Below are 13,930 nucleotides of genomic sequence, written 5' to 3'. Positions count from 1 at the left end.
AACATTTTTTCGCAGTCTACACTCACGTTCAAATTGATAAATGCAGAGCCTTGCATAGGAATCTGCATCCGCCCGTCCTTTGCCTGTTTTAGGTTGTACACATAAATGAAGGCCACTAACTCCGGTCGAGTGAGTTCAACATATGAACAGGCTAATACATAAGCTGAGAAAGAAAAAAAGGACGTCATTTAACAACCAAGATTTCACTGTCCCAATTGTTTTGACTGTTGGACCCTGATTACAATCCAAGCTACATGCGTACATGATGACAAAAAGTCTTATTATCAGGAACAACAACCACATGGAACAAAACTACTCATATCCATCAACAGGAATATCATCAAAACCCCACTAGGAAGTGTGTTCCCTTCAACCAGAGTGCCATCCATTCTCTATGAACATGAAATCGGTAGCAGTAACATCATCATTAAATCAGCCGTACACACAGTCCTGTCCAACTTCTATTTTTGGACATGTTGCTATGCTGTTTGTATGCACAAAATCCCTTCTTGAAACTTTCTTTTAGAAAAGCATATGTGCATGAAAATATACTGTATGTGTGTACATGTGTATAAGTATGTGTATTTACATGTATGTGTATGGATATATATGTACGTATGCATATATATGTATATTTATATATGTTTTTAGTCAGATGTTTTATAGTTCCTAATGCCTCTGATTGTTGCGTGTTACTATATTCTTGTTGTTTGTTTGGTTCTTGATTTGTATCTGCTGTTTTTCTGGAAAGCACTTTGTAACATAGTTAAGAAAAGTGGTTTAGAAATAAAGTTTATTATTATCAATTTTATTGTTAAATACAGCCTAATGCGTTCTGATCAACTGGGATTGCTAACTATGACTTACCTGGATAGAGCAAACCCCACACAACCCCGTTTTTATTTGCATTATTTGAAACATGTTAGGTCCATACAGTATATGTGTGTGTGTGTATGTATGTGTGTGTGTGTGTGTGTGTTGTGTGGTGAATGTGAAGATGAACTGCTACCTCCTCTGTCAGCTCTCGTCACTGAAAAGAAACAAGAGGAGAAATCAGGCCAATCACAACAGCTGGTCAGTCTGACGTCATCTTGCCTGAACTCATTACTATTCATGAGCTCGCCCAGTTGCGCTGGGTAAAGGATACTGATAGTCAGGCTCCCATTGGCTAGCTGTTAGCCAATCAGAGTCAAGCAGCTTAGCTGGTTGAATATTAATAAGAACTGGCCCAAAGTCTTCCTACAGGCTAGATACAACGCTAGAATTGCTTGAAAAAAGGTAACCAAGGTAACCAAGTTACAAAGTCCATGGTAGAATGTCAGACATTACCTCAAATTCATGAAATGCGTGTGGCAGGGACCTTTAAACCAATCACAATCGTCTGGAGTTAAGCACCGGACAGAGCAACGATGTCTCTGCCTTGGGGAGGAACTTGTTTTGGTGGAACATGTATACGTTTAAAAGGTGTTTTAGTGGTAACAGAACACTCAGATTGGAGATAACAGAAGGTAACGGAGGTAAAATGAGGGACATCCAGCTAAATTTCCGCCAGCACCTGAACAATCCCGGAAATGGAAGGTCTTGAATAAAGACTAAGTCAGGTGTGACATGCCCAGCTCAGGCTTCAGAGTTGGAAGTGTAAGGTTACCTCCACCTATGGCACCTCCCATGTCCATCCCCCAGAGCAGGTGAGACTGCTATCAGGGCTAGCTAAGCTATCCATTCTGTTCGGCTGCCTCCTGCCAAGGTTTGTTTCTATCCCCACCTGATCCCAAGCCTCCCAGTCGTAATAAACAAGGAGCGGAGGATGAAAAGATGGAGGAGGAAGGGACGAGTGTGTGTGTGTGGCTCCAGAACTTGCTCTGCCAGCTTTTACCCACCTGCCTAGATAAGAGAGGCACTGTAAATTAACACGCGATAGGGGTGTGTGTGTGTGTGTCTGTGGATTGGGGGAAGGGGGTTTGTGCACTCATTCACGCACACATACACACAAACTTCCTCTCTTTGCTTTGCCGCAGGTATCGCAGATAAAGATGTGTCATTGATGAATGGGATTTTATTTCCCATCAACCTTTGCTGTGTGGGAAATGGAAAGAGCATCCCGGCTCCTAAATCATCAGATGAATAATGATAACACTGGGTAGCAGTTTTCATTTTGTCGCACTATTTGTCTGCAAAGCGCCGTATGCAAACAGTTTGTTTCTATCAGCGCTTGTAGTGAGTGTGTGTGTGTGTGTGTGTGTGTGTGTGTGAGAGTGTGTGTACATGTCTTTTTTTCACAATTGCAGCCAAAAATGCCAAAGTGTCGTGCAGACGTTTAAAGTCGTGCTTGTAGGCTACCTTGTTTAATCACACCGGAGGGCAGCGAGCTTCTAATTCCCCCCCCCCCCCCCCCCCCCCCCCCCCCCCACCAACACGGTGGCAGAATTACAAGGTGGAGAAAATAATACTAATAAAACAGCTCAATTCATATTTCTCTATTTTTGGTACTACTTTGCTGTCATTTCCTCACTACGCGTTCTTAGAAACAGCAGTGGAATCAATGTTCTCAGCACCAACGCCATTGGTCACTTGAACTCGTAAACTGACAGCATAAACTTTTATTTGACATATATTTGTCAAACAACAAAACCTCAGCGAGCAGCCACTGTGAGGTTTTTACAACCGCCGTGACTGTGCAACACATGACTGCTCATTACATCAGTTTTAATCACATCAACAATGGCATGCACAGTGATGTGGGGCGGTCCAGGAGGATATCAATTCCGGTGAACAGACGGTTAAGAGGCTGGGAGTAAAATATAATATGGAGTAAAACGATAATACTTCCTTGCTGGCAGCCGAAAGTGAAATACATTCTACCCGCTGATAGTTGCAATCGATGAAACAAAGGCTTGGGAACATGTCCGGATCAACTTGATTGGTGGCAAAAGAAGCCTCAGGCCGCTTTGGACCAGATATTCATATATTATTGTTGTGATATATTACATGAAAAGCACAGTGTTATGTCCAGTGTGATCAAAGCGTGTGTACATTTCTTAAATGTGTAAATGAATGAATGGAGTGCCTATGGGCATTAATATGTAGGTCTTTCAATACCGATACCGGTAAAAATACCAATACTGTGACCTTGATACCGGTTCCTAAACATTTTTTGATACCATTTGTATTATCTCCCACTACATAACCCCCGTCTCTGTGCGTAACGTAGAGTTTTTCCTGCCTCCCTCTATGCCGTGTAACGATAGTCAGCCAATCACAAACATGATTAGATCTTGGTAGAAGCATGCTGAATGCTAACTCACTCACGCTTATGAGATTTACCCCTTAGGTATTGATTTGAATTTTTTTTCTTTTCCATCAACATTTTCTAATGCCATACTTCAAAAAGCGCATTAAAATACATTGATGGAAACCCCGCTAGTGTTACCTTTTCTTCCTGCTTTGCTTCTGTAACAATTGCAGCCACTAGAGGAGGTTACTCTGAACGTCAATATGAGTCGTAATGCCTGAATAAAAGACATATGGGAGCGTTTCTCAGGGAGAAGTTATATTTTTTCGATACTTTAGAAGCAATTTTGTCTGTGACTAAAAAAGTATCGATTTCAATCCCCAGCCCTACTAAGGACTGTGAATATGGATATGGAAGGAATGGTGAGCAGTCAGCTGTCAGCAGCATGTGAATGACAGGAGAGGGAATGTAGAACGCTGTTACACAGACAGACAGACTAACAGAGCAAAATACAGCATATGTTCTCTTCTCTATAGCACAACACAAGTAAGTAAATCAGTGTAACTGGATGTTGTAGGCTAACACATGGAGGTGCTCCATACATAACCACATTATGGTGATGGAGGTTGTTGTTTTTTCTCTGCTGTTGATCTTATTAGTAATGGTATCCTTGGATTTTTTCAAGTATTGTTATATCCAGGCCTCTCTTGTTTATGCTGTTTGTGCTCTCTTCATGTATTGACTTGTCTTTCTTATTCTCCCTCTCTGCTTTTTGTTCTGTCTCTTCTCTCTCTTTCTCCTCCCTCTCTCTCAGCCAGCTACATTCCATTAAACCTTCAAAGATAACTGATGACTGCCAGGCTTGTTTTTTTGTTTTTTTTTATATTTATTTCTCTTTTATTTATGATTGGCCTTCCCTCCGGATAGGGAGCACATACCATTCCTAACATAATGTTTCCTGGCCCCTCAATGACACAAAAAAACACAGTCATTCTTTAAAAGCCCAATGCTACCTAGAGGGCAAGTACATGCTCTCCCCGTTGCTTAGCCTGTTCCGTACTATTTTTAATAATCTGGCATGCTGACGTAGGGCGGACCGCACCACATTTTTTGTGTGTTTTGGGAAAAAGCTATATTTTGCCACCCCCTTCCCATTGCTCATATGAAAAAGGAACGCTCATGAAATTGAAAATGCGCGAGCTGACTTTCAGGGCCATTCCTCACCCATTGCATTTCAATTGGGTTGTTAAGATAGATTGCGCGAGGTCACAGCGTGCTCTAAACATATCTCATATCCCAGATTGTACAGCCCTGTCCCCGTGTCTCCGATCTGTGTTGGAAAGCCGCGATGGTGGTGGTGGTGGTGGGGGAGATGAAAAGCAGTATGTCTGTGCAGGTGTGTTTGTGTTGCATCAGTGACCGGCAACGCATGACCTTCTTTGATGGGCGCCCTTTCTCCCGCTGCGAGAGGGGACAAGAATTCAAAATCCCCGCAGCATGGCTCAGACCGAGAGAGAGACCGCATCAACCCTTCTTCTTGATGTCCTCGCTCTCTCCTCTCAGCAAGGACGTGCACTCCATGCGGCGCGTTCTGTTGTCTGTTTTCACACAAAGCCTTGCTTATGTCGCGTCCGATCTGTCAGTCCCTCAGGAGGGGGGAATTGTAGGCCGCCAATGCCTGCCCTCGCTGCTCTCTCTGCAGGGATGTGGCAGCCTCATCAGCCTCCGAGTATACCTCCTGCTTTACATTTTCATCCTGAGGCAACAGAGTTTTCCCAGGAGACACTTGAAGGTGGATTAAAGAATAAAGGGAGTATGCAGGGTTTTTTGTGAGGACACACGTTTTTGAATCATGGTCCTTACTGTAAACAGAGGAGTGACATTCCCCACACAGAAGAAAAGGGCGTTCACAGGTGAAGTGGTGAAAATATTCTAAATATGGCATACAGTTACAACTGATGAGCCACAAGGGCCACACTGAAAATGAGAATCACAATAACGGCCAGATATTTTCAGTTTATTAAAGGTCCCATGGCAAATTTCACTTCATGAGGTTTTTTAACAATAATATGAGTTCCCCCAGCCTGCCTATGGTCCCCCAGTGGCTAGAAATGGAGATAGGTGTAAACCGATACCGGGTATCCTGCTTTGCCTCTAACAAAATGAAATCCAGATGGGCAGATCTGGAATCTTGCCCCTTATGAGGTCACAAGGGCCAAGATTACCTGCCCTTTCTCTGATTTGCCCACCCAGAGAGTTTGCCCCACACATGAGAGAGAGACATCCTGGCTTTCAGACGAGCAAAGTTGAAGTTGGTCAAGGCCACACCCCCAGCCTCCACCTTGACAGGGGTTTTAGGTGGTCTTTAGGTGGCTGACATATGACTTTGCTGGTGCCCCTGTCCACAGCAGGACATTGCTGACACTGACTATGGAGAAGAAGCTCATACAACCACGCTTCAGAATATCCGGACCATACCTTTAATAGAGTAATATTTTGAATGTAATATTCACATGGGAATTATTAGTGCCATGCACCTGCATCATCACTAAATACAAATGCATGTGGTGTTTCCATTACTTTCACCTCCATTACTTTCTGAAAGTGCACAGTTTTACTAAAGCTAGTTACTGTAATTGGTTCGAGTGTGACCTGTGGCCATTCGCTGCATGTCCCCCCCCCCCCCCCCCCCCCCCCCCGTTCCTGTCTGCAGCTGTCTTGTTTAGGGAAGAAGTGAAGGCAACAATGCTAAACAAATTATCAACAAATAAACTGTGTTCAAGCAATTAAAAAAACAACTAGGGTATGGTCTACATGAACTGCTGCTGTGAAGACTGTAGTAGACTGTGGCTATATCTGTAATTGTGGCCAAAATGTTACAGGTGTAGTCAGCAGTTAGCGAGATTTTCAACATAGGCTCACTTAAGGTGGGCTGACCTTTGAGGTGGGCCTAGCCAGCAGCAGGGGTTGAGCTAGATATTTGAGCTTCAGGCTTAGGCGTAAATCGCGCGGGGGGGCGGGGTGTTCAGGATAGTGAAGGGGCCGAATGAAGCTTCGGGAACCAATGTCTTTTCTTTTTTAAGCCCACCAAGAGCTACATCTAGTGGGCTCAGAAAATAAAGACTCTGGTTCGCAAAGCTTCATTTGGCCATCACTAGTTCTCGACCTACCCAATCCCAAGGGTTGTCCCCCCCTAACGTTATTTTACTACAAAAATATGTAATAAAATAATATAAACGGAGCAAAAATTGCCTTGTAAATTACAAACATCTTGAGCCCCCCCCTTCCTTACCTTCAAGTGGTTTGGTCTATTCTGTGGGAGCAGCGTTGTTTTTGTTGGGAGAGAACAATGTTTGAATCACTTCAGTAACTTAAGCTTAGTTGTGCAACTCCCAAATGTAGACAAGGTTATTTTATTCACTTAAAAAATCTGTTAGGGGTTATTTTCACTCTGTCCTTAATAAATTAGTCGTGACAAAAGATTTTTCCATGAATCCTCTATGTTATAACGCTGCCTAGCTTGTTTGGATAGTAAGTTAACGATAGCTAGCTTGCTAATTCCATCCAATATGCTTTCACCGGTTACAGAAAATGCTAGTTAGTTAGCTTGCTTGCTAGGACGTTCAGTTGTCAGTACAGCATAATCTGTATTACGGAAAACAAAATCACTTTCCAGCCTTCTTACTGGAGATCCATCATCAATAGTCAAATTGTTCTAGAGAAATGTCATGTTTATTGTTAACCCCAACTGTTAGATGAAATTTACGCCCATGGTTACACAGCCTGGATGCATCAACTACCTGGGCTCGACTTGCTTCATTCAGGCTTTCAACCTCTGTGCCTAGATTAGCATCTCTTGTCTCCAGTAACTGTAAAATAGCAAAGCATAGTAAGCTTTCTGGTCTACAAATCCCTGCCTCTGCTGAATTATGGGGACAAAATGTAAGCAGTATTTTAAATGAAGTAAAGCGCTGTCACTTGAACACATAGTGCCATAGAACAATAAAATAAGAGCAGCAGTAGCTGGTTGTATTTAGCCGCTACGAAGCTCCAGGCCGCCGGCTACCAGCGGCAGTTGTTTCACCGCCAATAGGTGACTGTGAGCTGGCTACAGGCACCGCCAGATGTTGGTCCCTTCAGGGGACTTGGTAAAAAAGTTTAAGTTAAGTTTAGGCAAAAGGTGGTGGTTTGGATTTGCATTTCCTGGGGAAAAGAAATTAGTTATCGCTACGCAGTGAACTCTGCTCTCTGGCTTGAACGCACATTTATTTTTTGTTGACACCATGTTGTGCTATTTCATTTTGGAATTATATTCCATTGGATATTGAAGTGCATAAATATGTGATTTGGCATGGCGGTCCGAGTAGGCCTTGAAAGGGAGATTTCATTCTTGCATTTGTTGGATACATTCAGTTCACTGCTGCACGTACATGTGAAACTTTTCAATTTCCTGCCCACTATCTCGGCCATGGACAGGCAGTTTGTAAAGACTGAAGGGTCAGGGCCACAGGGTGTACCTATGGTGACTGATCTTCCTCATCACCTTCAGTCTCGCCATCGGTTACCCCAGGGCTCGTATTGTTGGACTGAGGACGAAGTAGAGAGCAGAGTGAAATGAAGTCAGGCCACTGTGCATCTGTCCCTCTGTCTACTCTCGTGATGCCACTCAATGTTCGAGCAATTTCTGCCCCAAAGGAATTCATTTATATGTAAAACACAAAAGGCCAGACTCCCGCACTGCCAAACACTATAAGCTGCCTCGAAGGTCCCGCAGGTTTTATGCAATTGACCAGTGTATTGCAAACTTTGAACTTGGCAACATAAGAGACAGTGTGTGATGTGATTGGAGTTAACAAGGCAGCGCAGTGCTCCCCTCTGGGTTCGCCTGTCATGCTAGCTTTTTCAGCTTCAAAACAAGATTGTCTGTATGTGATTTTCCCAATAATTTCTACACAAAATGAGAGCCATGACTATTTCTTCATAAACAAATGATCCTCCTCAAACTTGCCTATTCTCAAATAAACCATATAGACTATATACTAGGGCTGTAGTCAAGACCACCTTTGTCAAGTCCAAGTCAAGTCCAAGACCAGGACTAGTCGAGTCCAAGTCAAGACCGAGTCCAAAGAGCTTCAAGTCCGAGTCCTGAAAGGTTCGAGTCCGAGTCAAGACCGAGTCCAGCTCAGAAAAAAAGTTCTTATGCATGACAGTATCAAGACAATCAATTTGGGTTATTTGTTGATATAAAAGCAAAAACAGTGTCAGAACACCCAGGATTTATGAGTACAGCCATTCCCCTTGATATCATATGGTGATAACTCATAATAGCTACATAGACAATACTGCTACAGTAGAACTAGTACAGAGCATTAGAACTGATACTGCTACAGTAGTACTTGTACTGAGCATTAGAACTGCTACTGCTACAGTAGTACTAGTACTGAGCATTTGAACAACTAAATGACAATAGAGCTTCACTCCAGATAATGTAGAAAGGAAGTGACCATATATAGAGGGTATCCCTATGTTGGTTTATGATGGCTTCCCTAAAAAATTATTGTATTCTATTGTTATTTGGACGTGGGTTAATAGGAGAAGACACGTTATTTCGAACACAAGGTGGTTGTTTGGTTAAACACAATGACAGCGTGTAATTTAACATATGTTCGTTAACACACACACCCCACACCGCTCGGCAACGTTAGCTAATGTCCGCTAGCAACAAACGGGCTAACTATAGCCAGTTAGCTTTTTTATAACGTAACAAAAACCCACCCATCTCGAAGGCGCTAAGCTTATTTCATGTAATAGAATGATGGCTCAAACTAACGCCACAGGTCTCATGTTGACAACGTGGACGCAGATATAGGAAACTCCGAAGGCAGCCTTAATATTTACCTAGCGTTAGTAAGCTAGGCTAACGCTGGTGCGCTAACGTTAGCAAACACCGGTGTAACGTTAGCTAACGTTAGCTGTCTGAACTTGTAAAAAGCCTAACAATATCCCCACCTGGACTGTGTTTCACTTTCCCTCCAATATTATCATCAACATAATAAAGACACCTGGACTCGGTCCAGACCAAAAGTCATATTGGGCAAGACCAGTGGCCGAGTCCGAGACAAGTCCAGTCCAAATACTATCGAGTCCGAGACAAGTCCGAGTCCATAGAAAAACGGTCTCGAGTCCAAGACCGGACTCGAGTCCAAGACCGGACTCGAGTACTACAGTCCTGCTACATACTATATATTCTTTGCATATTTTGCACTCAACCCATTTAGCTTTTTTTCTAAAAGTGCCCATAATGTGAAAAAAAAAAACTTTTTCTGGGATTTGGGGTGTTATTTTGTGTCTCTGGTGCTTCCACACACATACACACTTAGACAAAAAACTACCCATGTTGTTTTGAGTGAGATACGGTTTCTGAGTGTCCTCTGCCTTCAGTCTCCGGGTGAGCTGTTAAAAATCTGGATTTCTACGTCACTAGCTGAGACATGGTGACTAACTGTAGCATGCTAGCTTGTTCTCAATGGCAAAACCCTGCTACAACACACACTAGTTGACCATAATCTCCAAAAGAACTACTTCCATGTCCCTGTTCTGCAGGTATTCCACAAGTGGTCCTCGTCTAGAAGAAGTCTCCCAGCTAATCCTGCCTTGTACTGACCAAAGCTTGAGAAAGAGTTGTCTAGCTGATGTGATCTTACCTAGCTACTGAGCATGTGCCACTCCCAACAGAGGTTGTATAGAAGTGTGATCTCTCACTCTGTTGCTAAAACAGAGACTTAAACACACAGGGAGAAAACAGAATCTGCAGCAATGTGCAGCACACAAAAATATGGTTTATTTTGAAAATTAATCCTTGTAAACCTATTGTGGTACTACCTCAAAATACAATTAGGAACCCTTAAATGTGCATATTATGGGTGCCTTAAGCAACAGGTTGTATGCATGTATTAGTTTTTCTGTATTTGTTTATTTCATATTAATATGAACCTAAGAAGGCAAAACATGGTTACACCTAAACGTCATTGCCTTCCAAAATTACCATATTATTTCTGATCTGATGACTGGACACCTGCGATCGTTCATCAGTGCCTTCCAAAATTGCTAAGAAATACAATGAAGACACTGCCAAATGACTTATTTGGTTAATGTTTACACACAAAATCCACTTTATATTTGGGGGATAGAGGTCATAGTCAAAAGAGAATATAGTGTTGACTGTTAGGAACAAGGAGACGAAAAGTATCCTGTATCCAAGTCACAAGCCTTTTTGCATCATCCATCTACCCCAACGTTCTCCCTAAAAGGTTTTTTGGCACTGTTGATGTTACGCTACTTCCATCTTTGATCCAGGGAGACCAGAGTCATAATTCACACAGAAGCTAGAGATCAAGGTAAACATAAGTTGTGCTTAGGCAAACAAATTATGTTCCCATGAGGACAGTTTCATTACATTGCTTGTAAAAACAGGGCAATGCAACTTGCTTTCCTCGCTGCAGGTTGCATCCAACCTCCCCCCGTTCACACTGGACTAGTATTTCCTGGGGAGCACTAGTAGTTTGTAATAATTACAGAGGTCTACTGTAATCTGTAATCTTAATCCTGTGCAAATCAGCCATGACTGTAATATGTCAAGTAAAAATTCCACTGCGTATGACCTACAATATTGTGCCGAACACAGTGGTATGTGAAAATATTATTCTGTGTGAATCGCCACCTCTGGGATTCGGAGTTGTAATGGCGGCATGAGCAAGTAGAAATGGAAGTTTTGATAGAGAGTTGACATCATATGTGGGGGATAGGGTCAGTAAATTTGAGTAAAATACAGACTTTGCTTATCCCGTGTAAATGGGCCACACGAAACACAGACCTGGGGGGTGGGGGGGTGTAAATCCCCTGAGGTCCCCTGGTAATACTAGTCTCATGTGAATAGGACAATATGTCTATGAGTGGAAACCAGTTAAACTACAGTGATTTATCTAGATCGACCCCCCCCCCCCACACACACACACACCCCTAAAATCTGCATTTCACCAGTGTCACAGGTTTACATCCTGTCACATACTTGATATTTGAATGGCGTAACCATGACAACCATATTTATCTAACCTTGTACAAATTGGTGTATTTGTTGGCAATTTAAATTTATTGAAAAAGTATTGAAAAAGCAAGTTGGATGTGATAAGGATGTGAGCAGATGATTAATAATGAATAAGTTAAAGAGAAGCGCAATATGTCCTCCAAAGAGTATTCTGCATCCAAGTAGTCCCATATGAATGTAATTAATTAATGTAAAAGGATGTTGTCTTTGATAAAACATTTCATATTTAAACTTACAAAATATATTTTAAATCCATATGTCCTGTGTGTGTGTGTGTGTGTGTGTGTGTGTGTGTGTGTGTGTGTGTGTGTGCGTGTCTGGATTTAGCCAGTTTGCCATCAGACATGACGGATGCAGTCTTTGTTCTCTGCAGACTTTTACTTCCTGCATGACGAGAGTTGTTATAGATAGAATCTCGTAACATCATAAAATGAATGCATGTACATTTAGTTTTCAGGTCGGTTGTTAGTTTTAAATCAGCTCGTCCTCCCCTCCCTCAGAAACCACTTAGAACATCTATAATACTGATGCATTAAGGTGTCAACAGGGCTGGCTGCCTTATTTATCACCGCAGCCTGCTCATGGTGAGAGTCTGTCTCCTGTGCTTACCTTCCTACATATTAATGCTTCGTTGAGTACATTACACTACATCGCATTAGTTTTTGATGATATTACATACACACGAACACAAGCACACGCGCAGAGACTAGATCAGTCTCATCCACTGTTGTTGACATAAGTGTTGCCAACGTTGATTGATGAAATCTCTGATTTTTATGCATGTAGCTGGGTAGCTAGCAACCTGTGTAACAGTCCTAATCCTACAAAGCTCTGCTTGGTTAGCTGTTTCTCCCGTGAGCTAAACTACCCATCAGTGAATGCAACACACACAGATCTATTTGAATCCCTTTAAAAATCACTGATGTGGGCAGTGACTCAGAGATCTGAAACCAGGCTAAACAATGGTGCTCGATTGGTCGGTTGACAGGTGTCTTCCCACTGTTGGTCCACTAAGCAGAATGCATCTCAGTAGTCTATATTGACGATGTTCCACTTCCGGGATTGTTCAGGTGCTGCCGGAAATTCCGCCGGATGTGCCTCTTGTTAAGATGGATGTCTGTCCCCTTCTTCTTTCTCCGTGTTGGTGTTCTAACCTCTGGTGGATTTCTGAGGACTCTGGTTACCTGCTCCTCAGGTCTCTGCAGGGTAAATCCAGACAGCTAGCTAGACTATCTGTCCAATCGGAGTTTTCTGTTGCACTACTAAAACTACTTTTGAAAAACAAGAAATTAGGAAATATTTAGACTGCTATAAAAATTGAATAAGACACCCCAAAATTACTTGTACTTGGGTAATTACAATTGGGTAATTAAAAAGAACATTGATATAGGAAAACGGGTCAATTTTACCCGAGGACAACATGAGGGTTAAAGAAAGGCCAATACACCAGAGCACGTTTTTCTCCCATCCCAGAATGCTGTGTGGACTAACCCTCCTCCACAGCGCTGTGGAGGAAGGTCTGGCAATGCGAGACTAGCGTCAAAGGAAAGGAAGGCTCTGATTGGTTCTATAAGCTGGGCCGGTCACTTCCTTTTCACTTTGGTTGGTGGTTTTTCCCGTGTGTTTGAGGGGCTCGTGATTGTCTGGCACTGAGGGGTGTTATTCTAGACGTGAAAGCCAGAGTGGGCTTGTTCACTTTGGGCGGACGGAGCACAGATGAGGTATTTTTGACCAAGGCCTTGACCTGCCCATCAGCTTCCCTCCAGCTCTGATTGTAGGTTGCAGCTTTGTGTATGGACAGGCCTCACACTGGCTAGGTAATGATGTCTTTTTGATTGATGTGAAGATGTAAAAGTAGGAAAGTGGACCCTGTGTGCTTGGGGAACAGCGGGGGGTTCCCCCTCTCCTCACCAAAGTGTTTTTTTCTTTTTTCGCTGAAAATAAATCACTTGTTTGGTGTTGAGATGGCTTGCCTCCAGGCTCAACAGTGTCTCTGCATCTGCCTCTCCCACTCAGGCGTTTGAACTCCAGGAAGGGAGCGGTGCTGTTACAGGCCCCCTGAGGCTGATCGCCGAGAGGGAGGGAGGCAGGCGTCCTCCTCCCGTCCCTCTCTTCTCCTCCCAGAGCACCATTTACCCAACTCTTTCTCAGTCTTTGTCTTTCTGTCCCCTTGCTCGCTCGCTCCATTGTTACAAATTATAGCTTTTCCTGCCTCCTGTTATCGATAAAGTTTTTTTTTTTTTTAATATTCTGGTACATCATAGGAATCACACTGAGGTGAGGCCAAAAAAGACAAAGCTCTCAAGTATTTTACAGACTTATTATGGTGCCAGCGGGGAATATTGATATGCAAGGAGACTCAGTTCAAAGACATTCCAAAGACAACATGCCCACAAAGTAGTGACCCCCACCACTGCAACATGAAAGACTTTTACTTTAGATGGAGTCAATTACAGACCTGAGCCACATACATGTCCGCCTGTGGCTGGATTAATGAGCAGCGCAGCAGAGGGATTGAAGACTGTTACATATTTGATGACACATTTATCCAGAACAACTTATGAAACAAGTCCTTTCTCTTCAACTCATGCTGT

The 13,930-nt window shown here is 42.9% G+C and overlaps 1 protein-coding gene and 2 long non-coding RNA genes across 5 annotated transcripts in view; 2 read left to right on the top strand and 1 right to left on the bottom strand.

The window, feature by feature from the left end:
* The window catches only part of LOC116687475 (receptor-type tyrosine-protein phosphatase gamma), a 571,464-nt gene that overhangs the window by 343,596 nt on the left and 213,938 nt on the right, over positions 1 to 13,930 (top strand). The gene's annotated exons all lie outside the window — the stretch shown is intronic.
* The window catches only part of LOC116687531 (uncharacterized), a 21,500-nt gene continuing 14,149 nt past the window's right edge, over positions 6,580 to 13,930 (bottom strand). The window contains exon 3 of the long non-coding RNA XR_004331581.1: positions 6,580 to 6,662. This is a non-coding gene — a long non-coding RNA (uncharacterized LOC116687531). The remainder of the gene's footprint in view (positions 6,663 to 13,930) is intronic.
* Positions 7,184 to 11,157, top strand: LOC116687516 (uncharacterized). Its single transcript, XR_004331567.1, has 3 exons — positions 7,184 to 7,195; positions 9,968 to 9,972; positions 11,015 to 11,157. It is a non-coding gene; the product is annotated as an uncharacterized LOC116687516 (long non-coding RNA).

Source organism: Etheostoma spectabile, chromosome 4 (genome assembly GCF_008692095.1).
Source record: "Etheostoma spectabile isolate EspeVRDwgs_2016 chromosome 4, UIUC_Espe_1.0, whole genome shotgun sequence".
NCBI classification, from domain to species: Eukaryota; Metazoa; Chordata; class Actinopteri; order Perciformes; family Percidae; genus Etheostoma; species Etheostoma spectabile.
Note: the sequence above shows the minus strand (reverse complement) of the source record. Positions and strands in the feature narration are given on the sequence as shown.